Below are 8,742 nucleotides of genomic sequence, written 5' to 3'. Positions count from 1 at the left end.
TTCGTTTTTAATCTTTAGAAACACGCCTAGCACCCTCTAGTACTGGTGGGGCTTATTCCCAACGGTGGAACAAAATCGGCGTGCCTTTTTCAAGTTTATTCTTAAGAAATTTAGGCAATTTTTCAAGTTTATTCTTAAGTAATTTAGGCATATTATAAATTTAAGTCACGTGACAAATTACACCGTGACTAACACCCATTTGTCCTGATGGCGTAGTATCCAACCGTAGTTTCTAGCGGTGGATATATTCGCGGTGAAGGATTGGCAAGCGTGCCAAGATTTGGGCCCAGTGATGCCAAGCATGGCAAGGATTTGGGGCAAACGTACGTGTCCCCGTTTTTCTGGCCAATGTGCCAAAACTGTTTGGGTTAATAAAATTTGAATAAAACGAAATAAAAATAGCGGCTCGAAAAAACTATGCCAAAAAGTCAAACATTTGTTTCAAGGTGTTTTTGTGTGTGGTCTGAGAATAAGCTCCAAATTTTGCTAAAAAAGCAAAGTTAACCCCTTACCATTTTAGATTTTTCATACAAATCTGATTTTGCCAAATTTTACGAAATATATAAGGTACACCTCTTACAATTTAAAATTTTTCATAAACATTTCTTTTTGCCCAATTTTGCTAGAAATACAAGGTTAAGCCCTAACAATCTGCAATTTTCCAGAATCATCTGATTGTGTCCAAGTTTGCTAAAAAAAAAAAAAAAGGTTACACACTTACATTTTGAATTTTTTTCATGAACATCTAATTTTTCCCAATCTTATTCAAAAAGCAAGGTTAACCCCTTACAATCTGCAATTTTCCAGAAACATTTGATTTTTTTCCCATTTTCGCTTTAAAAAAATGCGAGGTTAACCCCTTTTAATTAGAAATTTTTCGTAACATCTAACTTTGCAAAATTTCACTAAAAAAGCAAGGTTAATTTTTGGGAAACATCTGATTTTGCCCAATTTCGCTAAAATATGCAATGTTCACCCCTTACAATTTGAAATGTTTCATAAACATCTAACCCCATACAATCTTAAATTTTCCAGAAACATCTGATTTTTCCCGATTTTGCTTTAAAAAAATGCAAGGTTAACCCCTTACAATTTGATTTTTTTATATAAACATCTAATTTTGCCCAATTTTACATCGGGAATTTTTCAGAAGCATCTGATTTTGCCCAATTTTAGTAAAATATGCACACAATTTTGCTAAAAAAGCAAGGTTAATCCCTTACAATTTTAGATTTTTCATACAAATCTGATTTTGACAAATTGTTCTAAATATAGAAGGTTCAACCTCACAATCAGTAACCAGAAACTGATTGGCCCTATTTTGCTAAAAAGGAAAATGCAAGGTGAACGAACCCCTTACATTGTGAATTTTTTCATAAACATCTAATTTTTCCCAATCTTATTCAAAAAGAAAGTTAACCCCTTACAGTCTGCAATTTTCCAGAAACATCAGATTTTTTCCCAATTTTGCTTAAAAAATGCAAGGTTAACCCCTTATAATTTGAAATTTTCATTAAACATCTAACTTTGCCAAATCTCACTAAAAAAGCAAGGATAATCCCTTACATCTAAAATTTTCCAGAAACATCTGATTTTGCCCTAATTTGGCAAGGTTAACCCCTTACAATTTTTGATTTTTCATACAAATCTGATTTTGCCCAATTTTGCTCAAAATGCAAAGTTAACGCCTTACAATCTGAAATTTTCCATAAACACCTGATTTTGCCCTATTTTGCTAAAAAATGCAAGGTTAACCACTGACAATTTGAATTTTTTCATAAACATTTAAATTTTCATAATTTTACTAAAAAAGAAAGGTTAACCCCTTACAATTTGAAATTTTTCATACACATCTTATTTTGCCAAATTTACTACAAAAGCAAGGTTAACCCCTTACAATCTGAAATTTCCAGAAAGATCTGATTTTGCCCAATTTCGCTAAAAAAATGCAAGGTTCACCCCTTACTATTTGAAATGTTTCATAAACATCTAAATTTTACTAAAAATGCAAGGTTAACCCCTTACAAGCTGCAATTTTCCAGAAACATTTGATTTTTCCCAATTTTGCTAAAATGTAAGGCTAACTCCTTGCAAACTGTTCAATCAATACTTGAAGTGTCCCATTTGACGTTTTTAAAACAAATTATTTTCCCAGTTTTTAGGGTAAAGGAATGTTCTCTTTTTCCTTTCTCTTTTGTTGTTGCTATATTTTGCGAATTAACTCATTCGTATGGAATGCTCATAGTCAATCAAAGAATATTTCACACATAGAGGCCTAAATTATTTTTTAAATTGAATAGAGACGCATTGATCGTGCTATCATATACCATTCTATTACTATTGCGAATTACTGTATTGTTTGGAATGCTCACAATTAAAGACACGTTATTTGAAAGATTTATCAATAGTATTTATATTACAATGTACATCTTTATTCTTTCCCGGTATAATTTATGGCGTTTCTTATGTCAATTGGCAATCGCGTCATTATAATTATAGTCAAATTGATCAAACGAAACTCCGTTTTGATTATAGTCAATTATGAAATATTCATTGATTTATGACATACACCTTTGTTTTAATTTTGATACTACCCGTAGACCTGCCGAGCAGCTGTAGATATCAAACTAAACCAAAGTATAAAAGATAGAGGGTAAACAAAATCAAAAAGTTATGTGCTAGTCAAGCTTTCAGGGATCGGTCTGAGCCATAACAATGCCCCAGCCGATCCCTTAGTTCTCTTCCGGGGTCTCGGCGTCCCCGACCAATACACACTTCCTTCCCTATCCATCCATATAACCCCGGAGGGCCAGGCACCATGTAAAAGCAAAGAGCTAAGGGAGGAACAGGGCGGCCCCTAAGCCCTGATCCTCCGAGTGGACCACATGCCCTGAACCTGTACGAAGGCGCCAACCTGGAACTCGCGGACAGTACCAGCAGCAGTGCTTACCGATTAAGCTAAGGTACTGTTGGTACTTTACGACGGGAAATTAAATCTCTTATAGTAAATGATTGAACTCATACGTTAAAAACCAAAAAGACACCAGCGGGATTTGAACCCGGGACCCCGCTAACCGTGGACGACGAATCGTAACCACTCGGCCATTTCGTTACCTTAGAATTTTCCTTAAACTGAGAAAAGTTGTCTTTATTGGTGAGCAAACGCGCCAGGAAGATTACTGGGTCCATTTACTTTACCTTAATGGGTAACAACAAGTCGATATAATGAGCCCAGTGTGTTTGGTTTGTTAGGAAGCTGCATAACACAGCCTAATGTGCAAAACAGTCGTGTGCTAGGCGGATCATTACGCAACAATGAACGCCGCAATTGTGTATTTTCAAAAGGCAGACTCGTAGATTTCTACTCTTTCTCTGGGCACATTCTCACCTCCCTCTTCAGCTATTTCAACTTTCTTAAAAAGAAAAATAGAGACTGTCAGCGAATTTCCGGGAGTTGAAATAAGGATCGTCCCCTCGATAGACCTCAGACTCAGTAAAGTTCAACATTGGGCTCTTTTTCAACAGCTGTTTTTGCGGAAACTTTACATCTGGATTTTTTACTAGTAAAAGCATCTGATTTTGCCCAATTTTAGTAAAATATGCTCCAAATTGAAATTTTGCTGAATACCGAAGAATTTCAGGGCATGCAAATCGTGATTTGGCCGGCGTAGCAAATTTTGGACCGATTTACCGGCCTGCACCCTTTCAAAAGCTGCAGCTATAATTATGTCTCTGTATAAAGGTCATTGAGGAGAACCCTGAAAGACATCCCCACTTCCTACTCAAGATTCTGTGATGCTCATCGGACCTTCCCGGCCCAGCGCCCTAGGCCCTGTTTGCAGGATTAGGGCGGGGGTACGTTACGAGCGAAGCGCTATGATGCACATTATGAACATTGCCCCTGGGTAATGTGGTGTCTTGGTTAATGTTGTTTTCGTCTACATTTTAACTCTAAAAGGGCCGGGGGGAATTATACGTAGTATGCACAATGCAGAATGACCATTCGCACATATGAATAATTAGTTAGCCATAATTCCAAAACCTTTTCACTTAATGTTAGCAGTCATTAAATTTCTTGGGAATGTTCATGTTGAGTTTTTCTAAGCATGTACCGAGTTTCATAAGTTTCGTCTCTCGATGGCCGAGATCTTGGGGGGGGGGGGGAGTCCCCCCCGGCTGTGAGGTAGTAAAATAACCTGGCCCTTTTATACAGGGTTAATTTATTGTTGATAAAATTGAGCATGATAACGTACTGTTGCTAACATTATTTTTCAGGAAAATAATGTTTGATTACAGGCCAATGAAAGACTATTGGAAACAGCGAAGTCGAACGGAACAGAAGCCTGATTTACAGTGTTAACAAACAAATCCGTAAAACAAATTAGTTATTTTTTTAAAGCGTCCGTATACATGTAGTTAAAATAGTAGTGACGGAGTTCAGAAATTGTATCTGACCAAATACAGAGAGTAGAAGACAATTCATTAGCAGTGTCTTTCCATTTATTACATATTTTAAATGTGATAATTTGCATGAATTGTACTGATAAATAGTTTTCACTGAATAACTTTACCCAAAAGTGATGTTTTGAAAATGACAGCACACCAGGTGCCATGATTTTACAGGATGCATAAGACTGCATTCACCATCAGTCCAGTAAGGTATTTCATTATAGTTTGGTAGTTTTGTTTTTGATGTTTGCACATGTTGTATATTCCTTAAAGGTACTCAACAAAAGAATATTTTGACATTAGATTTTTTCTTCTCAATGGACAATGATTAGAATTGTATTTCTTTGAGGCAACACATCAGTTGCTGGACTGGAGAATTATTTGGCCTGCAGATTACTTAGCCCTGGGTTTTGCAAGCAAAATTGGCACTACACTGTAAATCTTGTTCAATTAAGCCCTTAGGCCCCCCAAAAAAAGAGTCTCCGGTTTCTGGTATGGAGCTTGTCCAAAACGTGGTGCAGCAACGCGGCTGTGTTTTTTTTTACCTGACTTTGTGCTTCAAATGTCGGCTGATGACTGCAAATGGTGCCCGACTAAACTTAGTGCAAATATATGGGAGTCCAGAGAGGCCACATAAAGCTTATTCTCGATCATAACCCCATCTAAAAACACGTTAAAATTGTGCAGCAGCAGGATTCCAGTCAAACCAGTGAGTTTGGCGGTTTTGAGACATCATCTTTCATTGAAAAAAAAAAAACTTTTTTATTTTGCCGATGCGCATGGCTACGGCGACGCGCGCGCATACCAGAAACCGGAGACTTTTTTTTGGCCTGAGCTGCGAGTCATGATTGATTCAATAATGAATGAATAAATGAATAAATTAATGAATGAATATATAAATGTAAGAATAAATGAATAACGATGAAAAGCTCTTCACATCAGCTGCATAATTATTCTTTTTATTGCTACCAATCGTTTTGTACAAATGACATTCATACTTTTATTTAATATTGGAAGTACTGTCCATGATCGGAGCCTGAGATAATATACAGTTATAATAGAATTAAAAACGAACAAAAAATAAATTAAAATATTAATTTATGCTTGTTGCATCAATGACATTGTACTTAAAGATATTCATTGCTATTCACACAATTATTGAATGAAACTTCAAGGCTTGATTTTTTCCATATACATTTTGCATATATCATGTCACATAATGTGACCCTCCAGGACAAAATCAGTTGGAAGTCATACAACCGTATTTTGAGATGTGCATCCTGTAATGCATAGTACAGGTAAAATTTATCAAAATTCAGATTTAAGCGTTAAAAACTAGAAAAATGAATACATTTCACTTTCAATGAAGTCAATTTGTAAATTTCATAAGGCGGTCATTAGGAAACTTAAACAACAAATTTCTCTTTTTCTTTTCTTTCCGAAGCCCGAAAATTGGGAACTGAAATATTTTTAGATTTTGTCTGATTCCCACATTCTATGCATCAATGGAAAGCTTATTCAAAGTCCTTTTCAATGAGTCCAACATCCCAGTTTTCAAAAATTGGTTCATGTGCCTGGTTTGGTGCTGGAGGGTCACAACATTGTACAAATGCATCAATTGTTCATACATTTACTGAATAAAACATCTAGATTTTAATATGTTCACATCTGGGCCCTGCACGTCGTACACAATTGCATGCATGTCATGGTTTAGTGCAGCATGTCCATCATTAACCATGCAAGGACGTGATTGGTCCAAGCGTCAATGGGCGGGGCATATAATGGACCGGTCTAACGACATCGATAACACAACCTCTTCCATCCTGTGTGAATATTTGCCTAAAACAAAGCACCACTTTCAGAAGTTTCAGTGGGGCTTTTCATTCTTATAAGTCTACTGAAAGACAAAAATGTGAGATCTTACTGTAATTCCCTAAAATCTCAAGGATCTTGAGACCCAATATCATTGATCTCAAGATGTACTATGTGAATACTCTAAACAATGCATATACCTGTATATCCGCAAGCGCATGAAGCTTTTGTAAGTTACTTTGGCAGTACAATAGACTGAAAAGAGTTTCGCAGTTCTGTTTACACAGTTACAAAATGTAGCTGCAATTATTGCAGCTACATTTTGTAAATATGTTAACCTATGGCGATTGAAAAATGGAAGCGTTGTGCTGTTGGACACAAAGAGTTATGAAACTATGTACATTATAAACTTACAACCAATCGACAAATTATGTAAGCGAGAACACACGTGTACTTGTGTGGACTCCATGCACAAGTCACCCCAGTCAATGGTTACAAACGGCGACTTGGGGGAGACCTTTCGGTGGGACATTAATTAGGACGCACTGCAGATTAGGTCTAGGCCTGATGCTTACACAAAGATATTACAGGTTTATGCAGATTTAGAATCAAAATAAGTCAAAGTACTCCATGCCTTAAAGCACACACGAGCCAGTGAATGTGAATTACATACAATCCGTGGACAGACAAAGTGAGAACAACAGATTTTTTGTTGTCCTTGAAAAGACAATGCCTAGTCCTCGAGTCATGTAAAACAAGATTGTTTGTGCACACTGCAGTGTGTTCCTTAAACTGGTACTCAAACAAGTGGTCATACTGCTCATCCAAAATCAATGGAGAATCTTTAAACCTAGGACAGCAGTTTGCATTCACTACTTATGGCTAGTTTACTTAAAATTTAAAATTTTTACAGGAAGATACAACATCAAGATAACTATTCTTAATTTGTTTATGCAGCCAAACTTTGGAATGTAAGTTCAACATATATTTGATAATGCAAGTACATGTATATATCAAGTTTACAGTTGCACAATGTAGAATGTCTCTTTTTTGAGTTTGTGAGGTTCTGGAAACGACCGGGGAAATTCCAAGTTTCAGACTCTGCCCATCGTTTGAAGCGTACCGTCCAAAACATTGAGTTTCCCCCGGTTCTTTTCAAAACCTCACGAACTCAAAAAGGAGGTTTGTCACATCGTGCTACTGTAAACTTCATCTTATTGCTATCTTCACCCATACAATCCTTCAAATCTTATGCAACAATTCAAAATTATCTTTAAAATCAGCTCATGATTTGAAATGTACAAACAGTCCAAAAAATTCAGTCATTGGAATAATATCATAATCATTTTAAAAACATGGCACTCTTAATAGCAGCTATTACATTATGAAAATAAATAGATTCTTTGGTGGGAGTCACAAAAATTGTCACAGGTATTTCATTAGGCCTGTTTAAAAAAAAAACTAATAAAGGCATTATAAGATTTCTAATTTAGTATTAAAGAGAATAGGATTAAATCTGCACACGGAATGTTGAAAAATTGTCATCAAAAATATATATTTTAAACTAACAAGACTGATAGTTCATTTCATGTGAGTTGGCTAAAACTGCAAATTTAAGATTGAAATAAATTAAAAGAAAATGAATATAAAATGGAAGATTTATGACAGCATTGAAATGAATGCCTCAAGTAAAACAATTACACAATGATACAGATATATTACACAGGTCTACATAAGACCAAGATAGAAAAATGAGCATTCAAAGGGCTACACGTCAAGCTAAGGTAGCCTGGAAGACCAAATTTCTTGCAAACTTTCACTGAAGACACTGGACAGGCTAAACATAGATAGAATTTTCTTTGTACACACATTAGTTGATTATCGTCTTCAACATAGACCGTTTCAACCATACCGCCATCTTCGTGGTCACATGGTAACCCAGGGGGTCATTTCAATAGAAATATCTCCCATCATGCTCAGTAGGGCTGTCCTGAATACACCGGATTTTTGAATATCCGATCATCAACCGAATATTCAATCATCAACCGAATATTCGAAAAGCCTTCAGCCCGTTTGAATATTGGAAATAAAAAAATATATGCATGTGCCCACATGACTGTGGTGTCATTTTAAAGGTATAGTCCATCATTTGCAGCCATCTGAAAAGTAACTGGCGTAATTATTGTTGAAAAACAAACTTGGTTGAAAGATAGTAAGGGGACTAAACTCCCTGTGAAATTATTCTTTCTGGGAAGCTGTCATTTTGAAGTAATCAACGAAAGAAGGCATTTCCAACGGTGATTCTTAAGAAGCACCGTAGGAAAATTTAAATTAGTAGTTCATTTTGTTATTCAGCGCAGCGCGCACAAGTATTGGAACGACGCACACGCGCGCGCGGTTGTTATAATTCGTCGGATCAGTGCGCGACGCCGCGTATAGCTGCAATTCAAAACAATTCAAAACATGATTCAGTAACTTGGG

This window comes from Patiria miniata, unplaced genomic scaffold (genome assembly GCF_015706575.1).
Source record: "Patiria miniata isolate m_02_andy unplaced genomic scaffold, ASM1570657v1 HiC_scaffold_3, whole genome shotgun sequence".
Taxonomy (NCBI): domain Eukaryota; kingdom Metazoa; phylum Echinodermata; class Asteroidea; order Valvatida; family Asterinidae; genus Patiria; species Patiria miniata.
The sequence above is the reverse complement of the archived record's forward strand: the minus strand, read 5'-3'. Positions refer to the sequence as shown.